The sequence below is a fragment of the Mus musculus genome, chromosome 19 (assembly GCF_000001635.26).
Source record: "Mus musculus strain C57BL/6J chromosome 19, GRCm38.p6 C57BL/6J".
In the NCBI taxonomy this organism is placed as follows: Eukaryota; Metazoa; Chordata; class Mammalia; order Rodentia; family Muridae; genus Mus; species Mus musculus.
The window spans coordinates 7,121,484-7,144,167 of record NC_000085.6 but is presented as its reverse complement, the minus strand read 5'-3'; the positions used below and the strand labels follow the sequence as shown (position 1 = coordinate 7,144,167).

Below are 22,684 nucleotides of genomic sequence, written 5' to 3'. Positions count from 1 at the left end.
AGCTTCCTTTTTCCCTCCAGGCAGGGCGTGGCCGCCGCCGCCCTAAAACTCGTTTGCATATTCATGACCTTCACAAGCATGCGCACTGTAGTGCCAGGCTCAAGGGCGGCCCGCCCCGCCGTAGGACAGCAGCATCTCCCCTTGCCGACCCGGCATCCTCCACCAGCCGACGCCTCCCTTCGCTTCAAGGAAGGGCCTGGTGTCCCCCCTACACACAACCACCTGAGAGCCTCGCGCTGGAAGGACTTTGGTAATTATTTGTTTCAGTTGAGCTGTTTTCAGTCTAGGCTAGGCTGAGTCTTGTAATGAGTATGGATTTGCCAGTAAATAAGTCCCCCGCTTCTAACCCCTGTAATAAATGCATTTGGAGTAATCTGGCGATCACGCGGTGTAATTGCTGGCTGTCAGGGCAGATGGATGCTCCCGCGCTGACTTTACCGCTGTCTGCCCTTCCTTCACGCCGTGCCACCACTGGGGCTCCAGCCCCTAGCCTGTAGTTGAGGGGCATTTGCTTGGGGATAGGAGTGGTCCTTCTTGCGCCAAGCATGGGCTTTCCAAGTCACTCACCGGTGACCCACAGTGCCCTCAACCTCTCTGTAAGGAATCACCAAAGCCTGACCCAAAATGCAGAGAGACTTGGCCGAGTTGGTAGGGCATTAGCCTAGCATGTCCAAAGCCTTGGGTTTCATACCCAGCACCACATATACTTGGCATGACAGTGCGGTGCATACTATAACCCCAGCACTAAGGACTGGAGGCAGGAAGGTCAGAAGTTCAGTGTACCCCCTCAGGCCACACACACTAAGTTCCATGCCAGCTTGAGCTGCAGTGAGACCCTGTCTAGAAACAAAAACAGACCAAGCAGGGCTCTGGGCACTGCTTCAGTTTGCCACATTATCTGTAGCTGGGACTCAAAATCTGCATTTTACTTGATTTGTTTGCTTTTTGCATTTTATTTTTAAGTTTCAATTATTTGTATATGTGTCTAGACATACACAGGGGTTGCTCTCTCCTTCTGGTGGTTCCTGGCTTTGAACTCAGGCCATCAGACTTTCCTACCCACCGAGACACCTTCCAGGTCCCAGAATCTGCATTTTAAAATACCCTCCTCCAGCCATAATGTGAGGGTGCAGACCCATAATCCCAGTACTCCATAGCAGGAGGATGAGGACAAGTTTGAGGCTAGCCTGATCTACATAGTGAATTCCAGACTAGCTAGGACAACAGAGAGAAACCCTGTCTCACAAACACCAACTAACCAGCCAATCAACGCAAACCACTGATGTCTGCAGGGGACTTCTGGAAGCACCAAGGTTCTGAGGAATAAGTCAGATGCTCTAGGACTTGGTGTGTGTGCACCCCCCGCCCCCACACACACAGAGCTTTCTCTCCCTCATATATTGGCTCCTTTCCCAAACAAATCTGGCTCTGTTCATTCCTTTGAGGCACTCTCCAATCTCCTGCCTGGTGTGCTTTTATACCCCTCCCCCCCAGGGGAGATGGCCCCTTGGCTGTGTGCCAGTACATCCTGTGCTGCGATGCTCTCCTGGTCTTCACTAAGCAGAGGTTCCCACAGCTGGACAGTCGTGGACATCACAACTGTCTTCCTTCACTCCTCTGAATAGCCCCTGAGCCCTGTATATAATGCCCAGCACACAATAGTTGCTTAGTAAATGCAAGGAGTATGAATAAGTAGGTAAGTGACAGACTGGCTGGGCTTGTTTAGGATTTTATATTTAATCCACACCCTGGGATTAACTGGGCAGGCTGGCTGGGAGGGCAGGGAACAGGGACCCAATGAAACTCCTCCCATGGGACTCAGTGAAACTTCACGGATCTCAACAGATCAGGCCCAGCCTGCCCCTGTCCTCTGGCACCCACCTTGGGAAGATGCAGAGAGCAGGGAGGGGAGGATCTGTCCTAGGTGCTGCAGAAAGAGCCACAGAGGGCTCAGGCTCTGCCCTGTCCCTCTGCTCTATTGAAGCCTTTTGGGAAGTAGCTGCTTTATAGTGTCCACCTCCTAGGGCCTGACCAGGCCAAGGCTCCATATGACCACCGTAAAGGAGGCCAGGAGGGCCACCTCCAGCTTAGTTCTGCCTGGTTCTTCTGTGCTCCGGCCTGACCCAGGGCTTGGCCACTAGATGTGTAGGGCCTGGGCTTTCGCACTGTCTTTGAGCTGTGAGGGATTCAGGGAGGCCATTTGAGGCAGAGGCTGCCTGGTAAAATCTTACCTCCATGCAGCCTTCAAGGAGCAACAGCAGAAAGGTCACCACAGTTCTGTGTGCCCTTGGGCTGGTCACTTAACCTCTCTGGGTCTACTTTCCTCAGTGGGGCTGCTGGGGAGTAGTAAATGTGTTCCTCCTAGGAGTAACACTGGCTTGAGGAGTGGTGGGTGTGGTGGGCTCCATGCACCAGTTTCTCCGCAAAACAGTAGACTGGGGCTGCACAGGAGGCAAGGTGGGAGCTTCTGGGTGAATGACCTTGTGATTTTCTTGAAGGGTAAACAGGAGTTTTCAGGGGTGTGGCCAGTCTTGGGGGTCAAGAGGCTTTACTCTGGGCTGTCCTACCTCATCTCTGTTCTCTGAAACTGCTGTGGGCGAGATAGTGACTGATGGGAGAGTGTTGAGGGTGGCAAGTCGGGACGGAGCAGGAGGGTGGTGGGATGCCCGCAGCAGCGTGGGCAGCAGTGGCTGGTCCTCGCCCGGCTGTCAGCCAGCAATCATGTTAAATAAAGGCCCCAAATTAGACAGGCGAACATGAGCACCTTCAGTCTAACAATGCAATTAGCACAGACAAAGCCTCCCGCTTCCTCCCAGGCCCCAGCCAGTGTGGCTTCTGAGGGTGAGGGCGGGGGATGCAGGCCCTCCCCAGTGAGCTGTGAGCTGCGAGCTGCAGAGAGGTTTGAAAGGAGCCGGTGAGAGACTAAAAGGTGACAATGAGTGCCATCCAATGGAATGCCAGCTCCCTGGATGTCAGGCGTCCTCGGGGAGAGAACTCATCTAGATCTTTCTAGAATGCCCTTTGGAAGGGCAGCACCCACACAAACCCGCAGAGGCTTTGGTCGCCGTCTCTGCCGCGCTCTCTCCATATTTTCTCTTCTAAGCATAGATGCAGACTGAGTTTACATGAATAAAACATCAGTGAGGGGGGTGGATCCCAAACTGCACAGCCCAGGGGCTTGGGGACAGAAAGCAATGGAGCCAATCTGCAGCCTCCATGGACAGTCCTGACTGTGTTGAGGGTGGCACCTCCTCCAAGGGAGAACAGACTTCCTTGGACTGAACCCTAGATGGAAAACAAGGTCAGGGCTGGGCCTGACCTGAGCCTCTGGACCCTGGGACAGGCATTCTGGGTTTTTTGGTTTTTTTTTTTTTTTTTTTTTTTCTTCTCTCTTGGCTCTACAGCCAGAGGCCCTGGGCCTGCCTTGGGTGGACCTTCAGGGGGCTTCATGTGTGCATGACAGCCCCTCTCCTGAGGCCCGGCTGCCAGCTGCCAAGGCTTGGCTTCTCTTCTCGAGCCTTGTTAAAACCCAGAATGCATCTCTACAAGATCAGAGTGAGATGCAAGGCGCTGGGCCTCTGGCAAGGAAGAGCCTTTCTCTGGCTTCTCCACCGCCCTCCCCAGCTGCCCCAGCCGTGCCTGGCAAAGGCTGCCAGAGGGAGGCTGCTGGCTAACACCTCAGGCACTCAGAGGCCAAAAGCTAGGTCCACAAGGACCTGGATCATTGTTTGTTCAAGCTTTCATTTGGTGCTTGCTTCCAGAGCCCACCCGTGATGCATGTAACTGGTCCTCCTGGAGCGAAGTCTAAGGGGAAATACAAGGTAGAGTGGGCTAGGCCTAGGATCCAGGCAGCTCTGAGAGCAAGGTGTAGAGATGGAGAGCGGGCACAAGGGTGCTGGGCAGGCCTGTCTCTACACTTGCAGCAGGCTGGGCTTTGTTCTGAAAGCACTGACTAGGTTTGGAAGGTTTTGCCGGCTATTATTTGAACTGAGATTTGAACAGGGAGCCTTGGACACGAGTGGTGCAGGATGTACACTTGAGCACCTGACACTCCACTTTGGAGAATACACAGCTAGCTCTTTACCTGGTCAAATTTGCTACTTAAGGATTCCCTCTGCTCCAAAGCAGAGGTACCAGGGAACTTCCCAGGGGAGGTGACCTGATCTGAGATTATGCATAGGACCTTGCCAGGGGCCTAGAAAGATGAATTTAGACCGGTACCCTGGAGCTGGAGACGTATGCAGCTCAGTGGCTGAGTGCTTGTCTGGATGTGCACGGCCCTGCATTCAGTCCTCAGGACTGTGCAAAGAACAACAACAACAACAACAACAACAACAACAAGACCAGGCATGGGGCGCACACTTTTAGTCCCAGGACTCCGGAGGCAGTGGCAGGTGGATCTTATTTTAGTTCAGGCTAACCTGGTCTACATAGGGAGTTCAGGCCAGCCAGGGATGTATAGTGAGACCCTGTCTCAAAACAAAACAACAAAAACCTCAAAATTATCACACTGCTTAGGACATACTTTGCCTCCCTCGTGGGACCACAGTGTGAGTGTGAGGTACTCTGAACATCAGACTGAACCCAGTGTGAACCCCGTGAAGAACATGTTCCTGAAGGGGTAGCTTGAAGCAGACAAGCAAGCATGTGGTTCAAAGTCCAGAGTTGGCAGTTGGAGCCAGGCAGGTTTCTGCCCTGATGTCTCCCCTGTACTTACAGCCCTAAGACCCACCTAGTAAGTCCCCTACGCACTGCAGAGCCCCCATGTGCCCTGACCCCTCCCTTACCGGTGGCCATTATGAGACTTGCATGATGTGTCAAAGGACTCCCCAGGGCTGGGTGGCTTCCTGAGGAATGAGAGGCTTGAAGGAGAGGTAAACTGAGCTGTGACAGAAGAAAGTGTGCCCAAGAGGGTGGTGGGGAGAGGCCAGCTCAGTTACTGAGAGACACAGATGGGTGCAGAGTGGTGGGGAGAGAGGCCCTGCAGGCACCCCAGGAGAGGGCTGGTCCTCATTAACAGCACTCAGCCCTCCCCTCTGCCCGGCTCTCCTGGAGGATGCGGAGAGGGAATCCATTATCGCACAAAATAGCAGCTGCAGACATGAAAATGAAATATAGATTCAATACCTGCGCCTTTCGGCTCAGAAACCGTGCCCCCAACACAGGTGACAGCCGGCACAGATGTCATCTCAGATCATAGGAGGGAGGGGACAGTCAGGGAAGGGGAGACGGGCCTCACTCCCCACAAACTCCTCCTAGAAGTTTTCTCTGTGGCTAGGGACCTAAAACAGAGGCCAGGATGCAGGCCCAGTTGCCCCCTACCAGCTTCCAGGGGGATGATGGCCCAGTCTTACCAAGCCCTTCACCAGCCCCTAACACACACCTGCTGGATCTCCGGAGCAGGCGGCCTGAGGCTTGAACCAGCACGAAAAGGTACTGTCTCAGCCTGCACATATCTCATAGTTGTTGAGATGTCTGGCTGTGACCTGGGAGTGCCCCCCAAAGCAGTCTGTCTCACAGACAAGGGTGGGTGGCCGTGCCACTGCCACATCCCTCCCGAGGGCCCCCAGGGCCATTGAGCAGCCGAGCAACCGCTTCCTGCTTTCCTATGTGTGTGCTTTTAGCCAGAGGTTTGCACAACTTTTACGAGTGGGCTGGCGGTGAACTCATCCCGTTACAATGCTCTCAGGGACCCTGACGACTAATTTAATTTAAAACAGCCTTGCAATAAAAGCTCAGGACGGAAAACCGCCGAGTCTTGGGGGTTATTTAACAAATTGCCTCACAGATAAATACATTAAAATGATTCTCAAACCGGAGTCGTACGAAGTTGAAGTAAAATTAAGAAAGTCGAATCAAAATGTAAATTAATGGCGTAGAGATGCGTTTGAGTTGGCAGGCTCTACTCTGGGGGATGTGGGCGATTCTTCTGCCTTCTGTTCAGGTGCCATGTCCCCACCAGACTGTGCCAGAGGCCCCTTTAGTACAGGTAGCTGGAAACTAGAGAATGTGGCTGGCTGCCCAGCCAAACCTAGCATCGGCCTCTCCCACCCTTCGACATACCATCCTCAGGCAGGCTTGGAAGGTATAAACTAGGAGGAGCTGCAGCAACTTTCCTTATTGGGGGTGCAAACCATGAAGGGGAGTGGGCACAATGAAAGCTGGCACAAAACAGCCTGCTGTAAGCATGGGGTCCTGGGATGACTATTTCCCGCAGAAAAAATCATTAATCCCCATAAAGCTGCCAGACTCAGCGCTCCCATCTTATTGACAAGCAGACTGAGACCAAGGAGGCCCAGCAGCCCTCACTGGGCTCGATGCACTCAGGGTTCTTTGTTTCTGCGTTTCTCTGGCCTCAGCCCTCCTGTCTCTTCAAGCAGACTGCCTAGAGAGTAAACTCAGACCTGCTGCTCCAATCGCGCCAATCATAAGCCTGTGCCTCCAGCAACATTCCTACCTTAGCCAGGGCAGCCTTGGAGGCTCTCTGAAGTGATGGGCATCTGTGTTTCCCTGCCCCTTCCCCAAGTTAGAGAAGCCCCGGGTGCCAACAGACAGCCCTGGGGAAGATTACCTGATCCTGTCTGGTCCGATGGTGTCCTTTGCTAATCGGGGAGAGGAAAGAAAAGCGGGAGTCTGCACAGGGTGGGTTGGGGACAGGAGCCTAGAATTATAGGTGGGGTGTGGTGACAGCTCCTACCTACCCTGGCCTTGGATAGGAGGGCGGGAGCAGGAAAATGTCGGGAAGGGATTGGGGTGGATGTGGCAGGTGATGGACATTTTCACCTGGAGGCCTAATCCCATGTGACACCTGAGACATCGCCATTCCTGGAGGGGGAGGTGCTGCTGAGCCTAGCCATGCACAGAGCTGTCAGCTGTCAGCACCCGGTAGGGGGTGGGGGCTCCTGGGACAGGAGATGGGCTCCCGAAGGCTCTTCTCCAGACTACCTGAATAAGCAGGTGGTTCAAGATAGACTGTAGAGGGACAGCCAGGCCACTCCTACGGGCTGGAGCCAGGATGAGGGTCTTGATGCCTATTCCCGAGGCCCTGCTGACCCGAAGATTGGGTAGGGTCAGGGAGTCCCAGCTGGGGAAGTGGAGGTCCTCTGAAGTGGGAGCCAGGTCACCCTTGCAGTGGCCTGACATCAGACACAGGGAGGACAGGTACACACTCAGCAGTGCATGGTGACACCTGGGTCTGGCTTAGGCAGTAGAGTCTCTAATGTGTCACGGGGAACCTCTAGCTGCTGGCTCGGCTGATGCAACAGGCATCTATTGACAGTCATTAAGTCTTTAGCAAATGATTGACAAGGAAATAACCTTGACGGGAATTTAGCTTGGGAGTCCAGTGCAGATCCAGTTTCGAAGGCTCCCCACACCCCATGGCCCAGCCCATCCTCGACAATCTACAGGCTTGCAGAGCAGCGGGCAGGTGAGCCCTGGGCAGGAGTGGCATGGTGAGAGGGGAAGGTAACACAGGGCTGTGTCCCTACATCCTCTCTTCCCCGTGGTGACTTGATGGGGGTGCTGTTATTGTGCCTCTGCCACGGATGCAGAGATTGGGTCTGGGACTCACATAGCTTTTAGGTGGCAGGAATTCCCATTCCTGTCCCAGTGTGACACCCTGTTGAACTGAGTCGTGTGTCTGAGATGCCAAACAAAGCCATGCTGTCTTCAGATCCAAATAAGGCAAGCAGGCCAGGCTTGGGGAGAAGGTCAGAGCCTGGGTCGGGGGTGTACCTGGGGCTCTCAAAACTACCAGGAGGGTTCAGAGCCACTGGCTTTCTGGCTTATTTTCTCTCTTTATAAAATGGAGCAGGCAGTGCCTCCCCATCAGGGGCTCTACGGGAGGCGTGCGCGGGAAGTGTTAGGAAAACTATAAAATGCCAAACAAACAGGAGGCTGGCAGAGCGCTTCCTCCCGCCTGGCAGGCAGGCTGGGGACTGGGAGGCCCTGTGAGAACCCCAGAGCAGGTCAGGTGGGGCCCCGCCTTGCCTGCTGGGCCAAGAGGAGGAGGAGAAGCCGGAGGGAGGAGTGTGCTGGGCACAGGAGGCATCCCAGCTGATCCCAGCAGATTTAACAGGACTTTGAAAAATAAAAAAGGTAAAACAGTCAAACCACTGCCCGCTCCTCCTGCTGCAATAAAAATGGATTTATTTGTTCGTGGAATGAAATTTAATAACTTTGGGGGGAGATGAGGCGTGAACAATAACAGTTTTTTTCCCCTCTTTCTCATTTTGGAGGGAGAAGGGAGGAAGAAGAGGGGATGAGGACCCCCGTTGAGATAGTTGGGGGAAGGGGGTGTGTGGGACTGAGCCCTCTAGAGATTGGCTAAGTAGACAAGGAGGGGCTGGCTCTGCTCCACGCTCCAGAGACTTCCACGGTTCAGGTTCACGGAGGGGCCGCGTGCTTCTCTTGTTTCCCTGTGCACCCGGCTGTGCGCCAGGCCTCTGCCCCCGCTGGGCCCTCCTCCTGCTGTGCCTTCCTCCCCTGTCAAAATTCCACTCATCCCTCAGAACTGTTTGTAGAAAGGCCTCCACCAAAGCTCCCATGCCCCTCCCCAACCCACTCCCAGTCCCTGGCAGCAGCCCCTCCCAGCTACAGCATGCCCCTAGACCTCTCTGAGAACCCACATCCCTTTCTACCCTCTGCAAAATTGTGTGTGGTGCTTGGCTCCCAGATTTCAGCCTGTGGCCCTCACCTCTGGGCCCTGGCCCAGAGCAGTAATGTTTGTTGAATGAATAAGTGTAAGTCAGAGACTTGGTGTCTGTCAATTATCCTCTAACCCAGGGGCTGTCTGAGCAGAAGCCAAGAAGCCAAGCTCCCTACATGGCCACTGCTCTTAACTGAGCCGGTACCAGACCTGGAGGACTGCTGGAGGAAGGGTAGGGGGCCTCAGTGCTCCACCCCAGAAACCCACTGCTTTCTATGAGGTGTTTCATCTCTTCAGGCTATGCTTTCCACAAAGCAGGTCCCAGAGTCACCGAGCCTGGTAGTTATGGGGGTTCTCTGTCAAGCAGGAGGTCCCAGAGTCTGGTGAAGCCAGCGATTGCAATGCCTCATCCTCTCTTGGACTACGGAACACAAGAATCGGACCACGAAGGAAGGGGCTGTGAACTGAGTCACCCGGGCCAGGCTGTGGGCAGGGACTGGCCGTGCCAAGAGGTTGGAAGCCTCTCTAGGTTGGTCTTATGGTGATTCCAGGTCTGGCTCCCACAGCCTGGAGAGGCCTCAGCTGTGCAGGGGGGACAGGCAGCCTGGGAGCTGCTGGGCAGGTCGATAGCAAAACAAACGCACTATTGACCGCAGCCGCTCACTAAATCCTCCCGGCAGACAAGCTGATGTGAGCCCAAATAGAATGGACTCAGAACTCAAGTCGCCCCTCCCTGCCCCACCCCCAGCTCCAGGGGAGGGGCGAGGCGAGCTGCAGCTGGGCCGAAAGCGGGGCTGGGACCAACTCTGTTCCAGTCTCAGTGCACAGGCTTGGAGTCAGGCGGCCCTGAGCGGGGCCAGGAGAGGCCATGGATGCCCGAAGGCAGGAATCCCAGCAGCTAAAATTAGGTCCAGCTGATCTGTTTTTTTTTTTTTTTTTTTTTAATAATTACATAACATTTGCTAAATAGCAAAGAATACATATGCTGTCTCTCGGTTATGAAGCATAATAATGAACCAAATGCCTATGACCCCTGTATGCAAATGAAGCCCAGTGTAGGTCATTGGTCTCCAGTGCTCTGGGGCAGAGATAATGAGGCACCCTGCACCTGGTGCCCTGGATTCTCTGTCAGCCTCAGCCTAGATCTGCAAAGATTAGCTAGGAATACTCTCAGAATTGGGGAGTGCGCACCTTGGCTTGGGCTGTGGCTTCTCATGTATGACCCAGAGGTTCCCTAACCTGGGGACCTGGGGACCCGTGAACCCTGACACTTCCTTGCATGCTTGCGTATCTGGTGATGGTGTCATTTTCTAGGGAAAGGGTTGTGTTCCCACAGTGAGCTTTTCCAAGATAGACAAGTCAGTTCTGTGGCCCAGGAAAGGCCAAGACTCAACCACAAGGATCAGAAGCAGATCCAGGTTTCTGAGGGCCATTGGGCATCCGGCACAGGCCCCGCCCCCCAATTGCCTGCTTCTGTCTCGGTTTCCCCCACATTCCCACGTTCAATCATCCATTGATTCAGAAACACCTCTTAGGATCCTGCTGTGTGCTGTGTGAACTGGGTGTGTGGGTGTGTGATCCGGAGGCTGTGACCCACACTTCCAACTGTGGCCTCCTGCTCTTAGGCCCATCCTATTCTCTAAGGCAGCCCAGGGTGGACTTGAGGTCCCAGATCTGCCTTTGAGCTCCCACTCAACCTGCCTGGCTTCTCTTCTGGATAAAATAAAGTCTTATCTTTGGCATCCTTAAGATGGGCAGGATGAAACTGGAGGGTTTTGGAAGGATTCACCGAGGTCGTTTGTGGCACTTATTAATTAACGTATTAATTCACAATTAGTGCCAGACGCCTGCTGAGTTGGGGCTGCCCGTTCTGGCCCAGGTACAGGTATGAGAGGCAAGGGCCAGAGACAGGCGTTGGAGCCGCACAGCTGTGCGGGCTGCCAGCCTGGGCGGTCTGGCACATCAGATGGTGTGTGTGTGTGTGTGTGTGAGTGTGTGTGTGTGTGTGTGGGGGGGGGGGATTCTCACCTCCTAAATATGTTCCTGGAGGAGTTAAAGCTAGGCCTCAGAGGGGTATACACTGCAGTTTCCCAAGGAGGTAAGACCTACACCTATTCAGTTCTGGCTCTGGGGGTGGGTGGGGGACCAAAACCCCACGCTCCACAGTCCCAGGGACTCAGTAACTCCACAGCGTGCAGCTCTCTGTAGCCCTCTCCAGCATCAGTAGCTCAGCTCCCGGACCCATTCAAGCCCAGTAGGCCCAGACTCTGAAGCCTCCAGACCCCTGCAGGTTGCAGATCTCTCAGAGCCCACAGTCCCCTGCCGCCTTAGACTGCACATCCCATAAGCCCTGCAGCTCCTAGCCCTACTGTAGCCCCCTGAAGTACCTACCAGACACTGCCTTTCCCATAGCCTCCAGACACTGCAGATCCTAGACCCTCACAGCCCCAAGACCCACAGCTCCCAGATCTTATAATCTCCAACTCCTACAGCCTCCAAACACAAAGCCTTTGCAGCTCCGAAGCCATACAGTCCCAAGAGCTCTTCCAGGACCCTGATCTGACGTGGCTACCTCTGAGCTGAGTGATGATGGAGAACTGACTGGCTGAGGAGAGGGAGGCAGAGAGTACTGGGGCTCTGCCCCCCAAAGGTTGCTTTGAAGACCCAGGCCCCCTGCACAGAGGGAGGTTCTGTCATATTACAGAGAGAAGGAAAGAAGCTCAGAGAGGTTAAGTTTCTAGCCCACAGTCACACAGTAAAGTAAGGGATTAGAGAAATGATCCTCATGTGACTCCTGCCCCTCACTTCCCTTCCTTTTGCAGCCTCCCAGTGCTGAACTGGGGTCTCCTCCAGGGGCCTGTGCACTCCCAGTATGTCTTAGTTTTCAGAGATCCTTCCTCCCATGAACAAGATAACATTGAAGCTGTCCTGTGAGTCCAAACTGGTGTCTCAGAGGCCCCTATGCCTGGACTCTGTGCTTCACCATGAACCAGCAGGAGTTTTGGCATCATTTGCAGGTCCGAAGCTTGAGGTAGGGACTTACTTGGTGATCGCTGGGCGTATTCTGGCTCTACACCCTCTCTCCAACTGGAGCCCTCCCCTGCAGTCGGTCAGAGAGATGCTACCCAGGACAGGAGGGCTGGTGACTCCTGCACCCACCTCCTCGGGGTTAGAAAGGAGAGCTGGGGAGCCATAGCTGAAGGAAGGTGTGGGCACAGGGATTCCTGGGCCTTGGGGGCAAGCTTGGATGCCATTGTGACTCAAGGTCGCACATTACCCTCTCTGGGCATTATGGTTCCATAATGGGGACCAGGGGTTGAGGCTAACTCCACAGGGCAGCTCACAATGGTTCAAGGCCATGATCAGTACATGTCAGCCTTGTCCTCCCAGGGAATCCTGGGTCATGTCTAGATTCTGGGGACCTGGCCTCCCCTGACCTAGGCCTACTCTCAAAATGGCCCTCCCTCCTATAGCCCCTGTGAGGGAAGGTTCCTTACCCTTTATTGGTTGCTGAGGCCCCTCCCATCATTTCAGGACCCTACTTTGGGTCTAAGCCACTCCTTGGGCCCCATCACAGCTTGATATTTAACAGGCATCATCAGTTTTCTTATTCCTGTTTTACAGCAGAGAACTGAGTGCTCAGAGAGGTCAAGCAGCTAATTAAAAGCTACTCAGCTTCTAGACGGTGGAGTCCCAGACAGGCGCAAGCGGGATGTAGGGTGGGGAAGAGGGTATTTGGCCCTCACCTCCTCCACTCTGTCTCTGGGTTCTTGGCCCACTCCTCCAGATGTGAAAGATCTCACACAGCTGTGGTGACACACAGGGAAGAGCCTGAATCTGATGTAGGATTGGAGGGGAACAACCCCCGCCCCTGCTCTCACCTGGCTTTTCCCACAGGTGGTGGGCAACTAGAGGTACCTCCTCGAAGTACTGCTCCACCCCAGCAACAGACCCCTCCCCACTGTCCCACAACATCCTGTCCTCTTCACCTCCTGCTTCAGCCTTCCACAGCCTCAAGTGAGAACCCGAGACCCTCCCCAGATGCCTCAGGACCCTTCTTTCCAGAGGTGGAAGATATGGTTCCTGCAAGGCAGGTGCCGAGGTTCACCTCGCCCTCCTCTCCTCCCTCAGCATCCAGAGCCACACACAACACACTGCAGACTGGCCACAGGTCATTCCTGCTGAATGAGTGAAGCAGTCGGGGTGGGGGTGGGGGTGGGATCGGGGTCTGTGGGCAGCTTTAATTCACTGCTTCAAGGGCTCAGCTGGTCTGCCCAAGTACTCAACAGCATCTCCTGGTGGACACTTACTATCCCGTTTTCCGGAGGGGAAAGCTGAGGCTCTGAGAGGAGGGCAAGGCATACAAGTTTACTTAGCCCAGGCAAATGCTGGCCCTCCCCACCTTCAGGGTCTGGAAGTCTGACCTAGACAAAGTCTGGGATGCTGCTGGTGGTTTATGGTATAAAAGCAGAGGGAATGGCAGCTGTGGGGAGGGAAGAAGAGGGACAGCCGGGCTGCACAAGCACCCGTTGGCCACTCTGTTTGACAGTGGGTGGAGAGGGGCTTGCTCCAAGGAAGCGGGGTTACCAGACTGAGTAAATGAAACACGAGACACCAAACAGTGACATTTCAAGGGTGAAACCTGTGTCTGTGTGTGTGTCATGTTTACCTCATCTAATGTGTAGGACAGGCTAGGCTAAAAAGTTGTTTGTCTGAAATATTTATGTAAACACATTCCTATATTTTAATCTGTCCAATCTCCAAGGAAGGGGTACAAAGTATCCAGAAGGTGGTAAGAGCCAGTCTGTGACGAGGGTGACGGTGTACTTGCTGTATATCTGGGGGAACCAAGGCTCAGAGCAGGTGGGTACTGGTACGAGCAGGGCACAGCCATGCAGCCTCGCTGTGTGCTGCCTCAGTGTGGTCCCGAGACATGCTCCCCGGCCTCTGTCCCCGTCTGCAGTGAGTTGCCCTGTACCCTGCTATCCTCCCTCACTGCCTGCTTGAGGCTCACTTCCTCATGGGGAGTGAGTTTTCACAGCTGGGTTATCACCTCCTAAAAATAGGGCTGAGTGATGGATGGAAGCCGTCGTCAGCTGCAGTCACGTGGAGCGGGTAGGAAGCAGGGGTGGGTGGGTGGCAGGGTGGGGGACCCAAAGTCCCAGTGCCCATAATCTGGGGTGACACTCAGACTTGCAGGGTCTGGGTCATGCTTTGAGTGTTAGAAGCTGGTCTGTCCTGAGGTCTTCAAAATGCTCAGAACCAGCTGGAACCACCAACCACAAGGGTGGCTACTCATTTGCCACCAGGTGTCTGGTCAGGCAGTGGGATTTATCTATGTCTGGACGGGGCCCAGATGTGGTCAGTGGCAGAAGCCATCCTTGTTGGAGAGGCATCTGAGAACAGAACGGCTGCATTGCTCCTTAGCTCCTTAGCTGAGTCCTGGTCTTAGAACCCCCTAGGCCCCATTTCTTTTTCGATACAGGATCTCTTGTAGCCCAGGTTGGCTTCAGACTCACATGTAACCAAGGCAAGCACTGCACCATCTGAGCTACACTGGTGATCCAGGCATTGAGGTGAGGGTAAGGAGTGTTGTTCACAGGGTAAACGTGCCACTCTCAGGACAGACATCTGTCCACCAAGACCAGATCAATGGGCACACTCAGTAGCCGTCACATTCACAAAGGGACACAAATACACTACCACATGTCCTTCCCCCTTAGTCCCTGGATGCACTTTCAACATCCAAGCTTAGGTCTCGGGGGTCACCTAGCAATGTGACAGCCCAGGGAGTACCCACAAATAGAAGACCTGGCTGGGCTCTTGGCTTCTGAGGTCTCTTTAGCCGTGTCCCAAGAAAAGTGATGACAGAACACATGTTTGGACTCCTAGGGGCTGTGGCCTGCTGCTAGGGACTGTGGCCGGCTGCTCGATGCACCTTGACGGTGCCCCTTTCCAAGACCATCCTGAGGCTGGACCCTCCCTGTCTCTCAGATGTGATATCAGGCACAGGGAAGTGGAAGGCCCTGAGTCCCAGGCCCCTTCCACAGCCATGCCCAGCAGTGGTGGCTTTGGCCACAGAGTATCTCTGCTTCCTGCCCTTTGACCCTGTTAGCATCGAGCCCCTGCCCACAGCCCTGCATGGCCCTGCCTGGTGGCTGCACTCATCGGAGAGGCAGCTGCAGAATTACAATATTAAATGCAGCCACACTGAAACACCGCCTCGATCCAATTACGTGAGGAAACAAGAGGAGCCGCTTAGGCTAATCTGGTTATTCCGCCCTGGCTAGTCCTCCAAGCCACGGAGAAACCGAGAGGGGAGCTGCCTGGGTGGGCTCAGCCTGGGGGTCTAAGAGGTAGGCGCACTCTGTCCCTATGCAGAGACAAGGGCCTTTCCTTATCCTCTGACCATTGCTGCAACAGCAATGCCAGTCCCTAGTGCACATGCACCTCACGGGGAAGGGAGACAGCTCCACATTCAGGGATGCCAGAGTTAATCTGAAGGGGCTGCTTCAGAAAGGGTGACTGAGGAGGCAGCAGATGGTGACTTTGGGCAGAGGCCAGCTTGAGGACAAGGAGCTGGATGGCTGGGGAGTGTCCTGGTGGAGGGACCAGCAGGCACCAAGTGGGGACAGATGTGTCAAGTTCCAGAAGATAAAAGAAAGCCAAGGTGTGGAGTGGGGGTGGTGACCAGATGGGGGACCCCGGTGAAGACTGGTTCTGTTCTAAGGTAAGGGTGAACTGGGATTCGATTCAGGTTCCTAGAGGCCAACTGGCTGACTGCTGTGTGGGCAGCCTTGAGCAGCGCAGACCACTGTGTGTGTGCTGGTTTGGGGGTTGGGGAGTAGGGGAGAGGCCTTGGCTTGCATCCTACCCCGGTAACCGACTCACGGACCTGACATGGGACACAATTCCGCCTCCTCCGCCATGCCTCCCCTAGCTGCTGGTACCTCTGAGAGTTAGACAGGGAGGGTTAGGCTTTCTGGGGGGTCTTTGGTAAGGAGGAGATGATGGGAGGGAAAGTTAAGCTGAGACCAGTGTACATAGGACAGCCGATGGTGGAGACAAGATACTACAGCATACAGTAAGAGGATGGGCTGGAGTCGGAGAGGAGGGCAGGAGGTGGACAAGATAGAGGGGCCCTAACATCTCTGGAGAAGAGGAATGGATGGATGGTGGAGTGGTTAGGGTTAGGGAGGTAGAGTGGAGGGGGGTACATCCCTTTGGAGGTAAAGTCAGGCCTGAGAACCACCAGGGCCCCAGGAAGGAGAAGTAGACAGTGTGTGTGTGTGTGTGTGTGTGTGTGTGTGTGTGGACAGAATTTCCTGGGAAGAGCTAAACTGGCCTGGGTCCACATCTGCAGACATCCCTGAGCAGTCTAATTCCCTACTCTGAGCCCAAGATTGGTTTCTTTATAAGCTTGGTTCAATTTCATCTTTTAAGTCTTTCTTGGGGGGAGGGGGGGTTCGAGACAGGGTTTCTCTGTGTAGCCCTGGCTGTCCTGGAACTTACTCTGTAGACCAGGCTGGCCTCGAACTCAGAAATCCGCCTGCCTCTTGCCTCCCTAGGGCTGGGATTAAAGGTGTGCACCACCACTGCCCGGCTCATCTTTTAAGTCTTAAAAACAAACCACCACTACATTTATTTGTTTGTTTGTTTATTCATTTATTTGTTTACTTATTCATTTATTTGCTTACTTATTTGTGTGTGTGTGTTTGTGGGTGCACACGCGCGCACATGCCTTGGCACATGAGTGGAGGTTATAGGACAGCATGTGATAATTGTTTCCCTCCTTCCACCATATGGCCCAGGGATTGCAGACAGGCTGTCAGTCTTGATGACAAGCACACTTACTTGCTGAGCCATCTTACCATACCAGCCCCGTTTTTAAAAATTTTATTTATTTATGTATTTATTTATTTATTTTGGTGGAGCTGGGGATGGAACCCAGAGCCTCCCGCAGGCTTGACAAATGCTGCATAGCCATTAAAGTCATTTGAAACCTAAACTGCTTAACCAACCCCTAGCATCCACAGGGGATGGTTCTAGGCTGCCCCTTTCCTGAGGTACCAGATCCCGCAGAAACCGGAGCTCTTTGTATGTATAAACTGTTAAGGTATTCCCACACAGCCCACCAGTATACTTCTGTATACTTTAAATCGTGTTTGGATTCTTTCTAATTCCTAATACAATGCAAATGCTATGTAAATTCCTGTTACACTGTATTGTTTATGGAATAATGACAAGAAAAAAGTCCTTGCTTGTTAGGCACAGGCATAGTTTTATTGTTCACAGCCTACAGACAGCCCCCACCCATGTACTTTTGACCCAAGCTTGGTTTGAATGTGCAGATATAGAACCTATGGGTGTGGAGGGCTGGCTATCACTCTCAGACCATCAGACTTACCCCTTGGGGCTGGAGGGAAGGCTCAATGATTAACAGTGCCTGCTGCTCTCCCAGAGGGCTGGAGTTCAGTTCCCAGCACCCATCCATCCCCGTGGCTCTCAACCTCCTGGAGCTCCAGCTTCAGGGAAGCTGACGCCCTCATCTGCTTTCCCCAGACATCTGCACTTACATGGCATTTGCACAGAGACAGACAGACAGACAGACAGACAGACACACACACACACACACATGCACACCTTTTAAATTTTAGAATTCAGTAGATTCTTACGTATTCATAGTTGTAAAAAAATATTATGCCTGATTCTAGATTATTAAAGGCAAGTGCTCTATCAACTAAGCTACATCCCTAGAGTTTTTCTGTCATACAAGAAGCAGCACCAGCTTTATTATCTATAAATGAAGACAAAAATTTGAGTCAAAGGACCCTGTGAAAGCTGCCTGATAGGGACCTGCATGGTGTGTGGCACACAGCTGATGTTGAGCAGGGATCAAGTGTAGGATAGAGGAACACAGTCCTTGCACTACAGTTTTTGCCTGTATGACCCTCCAGGATGCCCCCTCTTTAAGTGCCCATTCTATAGATGTATACTATTAAGGACCCTAGAAGCAGGTGTTGGGAAACAGGAGGCAGGAGAGAGGAGGTGGGGAGAGAAGAAGGTCTCTGGTGATTCCCATATGGCTTTGAGAGCCAGCTGCTGCTCAGGGGAAAGACAGGTGGCCACAACAGGCAAATTCTGGCAGCAAGAACTCTGGTCCCCAGTGAGGGCTGGGGCACCTTAAGGGGACCCCCAACAACCCTGAAGCCCCCTGCACTGGGTCACAATTAGGTGTTATTATTAAGGTTCAAGGTCGGTCTTTCCCATGTGATCACTCCCCCTTCCTCTTTCCATAAGGTCTCTCTGTCTAGCCTTGGCTCCCCTGGAACTTGCTACATAGACCAGACTGGACTCAAACTCAAAGAGGTCCACCTTCTTCTTCTTCCTGAGTGCTGGGATTAAGCCCAAACACCCTTCTTTATCATTTAAAATCTATCATGGATGGAGATGTGGCTCAGTGATAGATACTAGCATGTGCAAAGCCACAGGCTCTGTCCACACATCACACAAAATAAACATACAAAGAATGAAGTCACCAAGAGTTACTCGATCCCTAGTTGTGCAATGGTTGGGACACTCGGTGACATCGTGGTACTGTGGTTCTGTAGCCTGGCCTGGCCAGACCCTCCTGACAGGGTTGGCAGAATGTCAAGAATGGCCCAAGACAGGTCTTGGCCTTCCAAGGGTTCTGCCTGATACATGGGGTTCTGTGAGCACGGGTGTGATTGTCAGAGCAGGTGGTTGTGGTTGCTGGCCACAGAGGAGAGGGACAAGGCAGGTGGAGACAGGACAGGAGGAGATTGTTCAGCTGGCAGTCCATAAATGCTTTTCCACTTGGCCTGAGCAGGTGAGGTGAGGCCAGAGCCAGGTCTGGGAGATCAACCACATGGCATCCCACCCACCAAAGTCCCCAGCCAAGGAGGACCTCCCCCTAACAGCTGCCTTGGAGAATTTCAGGGTGGCAAGGGAAAGGCAGGGAGCTGAGACCCAGGGACTGGATGGCCAGGGCTTTGCAGTGTTCTGCACCTCTGAACTGGCACTTCCACCCGCTGCCTCCCAAATGGCCGCACCATCTCCACAGCTGATCAATAAATTGGTCATGTGTGGCGCCACGACAACCAGCTCACACAATTAGATTAAGAAGTGTGAGGCTTCCGTGCTGAACAGAGACACAGATGGCAGGCTGGGGCATGCAGGAAGGTCGGACCAGGGCCTGACACGTGAGGATGAGGACTGATGCCCCAGCCCATGGCGGTACTACTGGTGGGAAGAGGGTAGCAGAGCCCTGGGGTTGTGGGGAGTCCTTCTCAGCCAGTAGACACGAGACAGGACAATTTGGGAAATCCTTAGGCAAGATGAAAGGCTAGGAGTCTGGCTCGAGGATGCCCAGACAGCTTGGCCACCAGAGGCTTTGGGTCATTGTGAACTGATAGTTGGATGTGAACTTCCAAGGTTGGAAGCTGGGGCGAGGCTGAGGTGGATGGACATCTACTTCTTGGTGCTATGCCTGATGAGACTCCAGTGTGCTGCCCTCCTCTACCCTGTGGGGACATGTTGATGTGTGTGGCATGTTGACATGTCACTACCCACAGAGCTTCTCTCTAAAAGGAACCTGAAGCATTTCTGCACTTGACACGTGAGACAAGTGAGACATGGATGATGCTGTAAGCAGGGTAATCGAGACCATAGAGGGAAGACGGGAATCAGCACCAGGCATATTGGAGGCCAAGGACACATGCTAATTATGGGAACCTTAAGGGTGGAAGAGGACGAGGCTGCAGTGAGGAGACACTACCCTGCTCACCTCTGTATCCAGCACTTGCCGGGGGTGGCCACATCAGCTGAGACCAGGTCTGGGGTCAGTAGCACATACCTCCAGGGGTTATACGGCATCATCCCTCTGTAAGCATCATCTCACTGTACAGCATCATCCACTGTATAGCATCATCCCACTGTAAGCATCATCTCACTGTACAGCATCATCCCACTGTAAGCATCATCCCACTGTAAGCATCATCTCACTGTACAGCATCATCCACTGTACAGCATCATCCCATTGTAAGCATCATCTCACTGTACAGCATCATCCCACTGTAAGCATCATCCACTGTACAGCATCATCCACTGTACAGCATCATCCCATTGTAAGCATCATCTCACTGTACAGCATCATCCATCCCACTGTAAGCATCATCCACTGTACAGCATCATCCACTGTACAGCATCATCCCACTGTAAGCATCATCTCACTGTACAGCATCATCCACTGTACAGCATCATCCCATTGTAAGCATCATCTCACTGTACAGCATCATCCCACTGTAAGCATCATCCACTGTACAGCATCATCCACTGTACAGCATCATCCACTGTACAGCATCATCCATCCCACTGTAAGCATCATCCACTGTACAGCATCATCCACTGTACAGCATCATCCACTGTACAGCATCATCTCACTGTACAGCATCATCCCACTGTAAGCATCATCTCACTGTACAGCATCATCCCACTGTAAGCATCATCTCACTGTACAGCATCATCCACTGTACAGCATCATCTCACTGTACAGCATCATCCACTGTACAGCATCATCCCACTGTACAGCATCATCCCACTGTAAGCATCATCTCACTGTACAGCATCATCCCACTGTAAGCATCATCTCACTGTACAGCATCATCCCACTGTAAGCATCATCTCACTGTACAGCATCATCCCACTGTAAGCATCATCTCACTGTACAGCATCATCCACTGTACAGCATCATCTCACTGTAAGCGTCATCTCACTGTACAGCATCATCCACTGTATAGCATCATCCCATTGTAAGCATCATCTCACTGTACAGCATCATCCACTGTACAGCATCATCCCACTGTAAGCATCATCTCACTGTAAGCATCATCTCGCTGTACAGCATCATCTCTGTAAGCATCATCCCACTGTAAGCATCATCTCGCTGTACAGCATCATCTCTGTAAGCATCATCCACTGTACAGCATCATCCCACTCTAAGTATCATCCACTATATGGCATCATCCCACTGTAAGCATCATACATTGTATGACATCATCCCTCTGTATAGCAAACAAACTGCACTCAGAGAGGAGAGAGGACAACATTGGCAAAAAAGGGGGCCGAGTGAGTATCAGGATTTGAACTGCAGCCTGAGGACTCCAGCCGCCTGGGTTTCCCACTCCCTTCGAATCTGCCTGTTATATTTCTGTAAGCACTGCAAATCCTTCAGAGTCGAGCCGGGAATAAATAAACACGCACATAAGTAAATAATGAGAGGCTGCTGGGAGATGCTGACACGAGGTCAGTGCTGGGACTTGCTGTCCTGATCCAAGTGGGAGACAGTGTAGGGCGTGGCACACCAGCTTGCCCCTCTAGGTCAAGGCTGGGGCAGCAGTAGCTGCCATACACTGATGCGATGCTGGGAAGGCATGGTCTGGGGGTGGGGGTGGGGCAGGGGTGGGGGTGGCAGCTGAGCTGGCTGGCAGGGCCTCAGCCAGCTCTTCACCATGAGCTAGCTTCTCATTTCTCCGTTCCAATGCAAATGTGTTGACACATTAATCTCTCCACCCCTATGAGCACACCACACCACGCCGGCAGGATTAGCTTTGCACTTGTAAGGGACAGGGCTGAGCCCCCAGCCTAGAGCAAGCAGGGCCTTGATAGGCACAGAGCATGGCATGAATGAGGAATGAAACCAGACTCAGGGTGACTGAAGAAACGACCCAAGAGGTCTTGGGGATGGTTAGAGATCCCCCAAGAATACAGAGAAGGGTGTCTTGGCCCTGATGGCTTCATCCTGGATGTGTGTGTGTGAGGCCAGTGCTGGCCAGTGCAAGCAGCCCCCGGCTCTGCCATCCCCTGCCTGGAGCCTTGTTTATGGAGCTGCTGAAGGAGGTAAGGCCAGATGGAGGAGACCAGAGCCTATCCCCACCCGACATACAGGAGTGTGCCTGTTGTGTGCACTTGGCTTCCTGGGCCTCCCACTGCCTGCTGCTCTCAGCTCTTGCAGGCCTGGGGCAGTGCAGCCCAGGACTCAGCCTCCGAAGGTGACATGGCTATTTCTGGGCCTGGATCTCTGCCAACAGTAGCAGGAACATGCCAGAGAGAGGGCACTGGGGAAGATGCTGCTCAGAGAGAGCCCCCCCCCCCGCCTTCTTCCTGTCCCCTCATCTGAACAGGAGCTGGGGAGGTAGAGGGCTGTACACCTGCCCCCTCCCTGAACTTCTCTTTTTATATCTGTAATATGGGTGGGCAGTGCCCACTTGGGGAAGTACTAGAAGGGACCCAACAAATGGCAGAGGATGAGAATAGCTTGTCCCATCCTCAGGGATACTAGCACTCTTCCAACCCCCTTTGGGAAGAACAAAGGCTGCTGAGCCGTGCCCATAAAGGAGAAGCCCTGGCAGGAAGCAAGCCCAGAGGATTGTGGGAGAGTCATGGACATGCGTATCAGAACACTCCATGTTTCAGTCCCAGCTCCCCTCATCCAGCCTGTTTATGCAGTGACACTGTTCCCATTATGCAGATGGGAACATGGAGGTTCACGGTTTCCATCTCTTGCTTGAGTTCCCTGGCATGGCAATGGGATTCAAGCCTCTCTAGCTTTCAGGCCATGGGGAGCATTGGGGGGTACTTGGCAGATAGAAGCTGGAAGGTCAGGTGGAGCCTCCAAGATTGTTGGGGACTCATGTAGGAAGCAGGTGGGCTGAGCGGGCCCCACTGGCAGGGGAGAAGCCACCCGGGAAGGCTGGGAGGCCCCGGTAGAGGCAGTGCTGATTCTGTCCTGTTCAATTTTAAACCGAAGTGCAAACAAGCCCCAGTTCCCGACGCTCTTGCCCAAATCAAATTGGTGCTATGATTTCTCTGCGGGCGGCGGGCAGCCTTCCGGAGAGGAATGGGGAGGCTGGCATGGGGTGTGAGCCAGCAGGGACGAGGCCATTTGTCTGGGGCAGCCGGCTTGGCTGGCCGGGATCTTCCACCCAAATTAAATTTTGACCCAGCTCATAAATC

The 22,684-nt window shown here is 53.4% G+C and overlaps 2 protein-coding genes and 1 long non-coding RNA gene across 6 annotated transcripts in view; 1 reads left to right on the top strand and 2 right to left on the bottom strand.

The window, feature by feature from the left end:
* Macrod1 (mono-ADP ribosylhydrolase 1) overlaps nucleotides 1-22,684 on the bottom strand; it is a 141,335-nt gene that overhangs the window by 53,895 nt on the left and 64,756 nt on the right. The window lies entirely within an intron of this gene.
* Nucleotides 1-22,684, top strand: part of Flrt1 (fibronectin leucine rich transmembrane protein 1) — a 78,720-nt gene that overhangs the window by 22,016 nt on the left and 34,020 nt on the right. The gene's annotated exons all lie outside the window — the stretch shown is intronic.
* Gm38621 lies at nucleotides 8,129-21,128 on the bottom strand. The gene is made up of 2 exons (XR_877703.3): nucleotides 11,694-21,128; nucleotides 8,129-8,487 (listed from the first exon to the last, which is right to left on the bottom strand). It is a non-coding gene; the product is annotated as a predicted gene, 38621 (long non-coding RNA).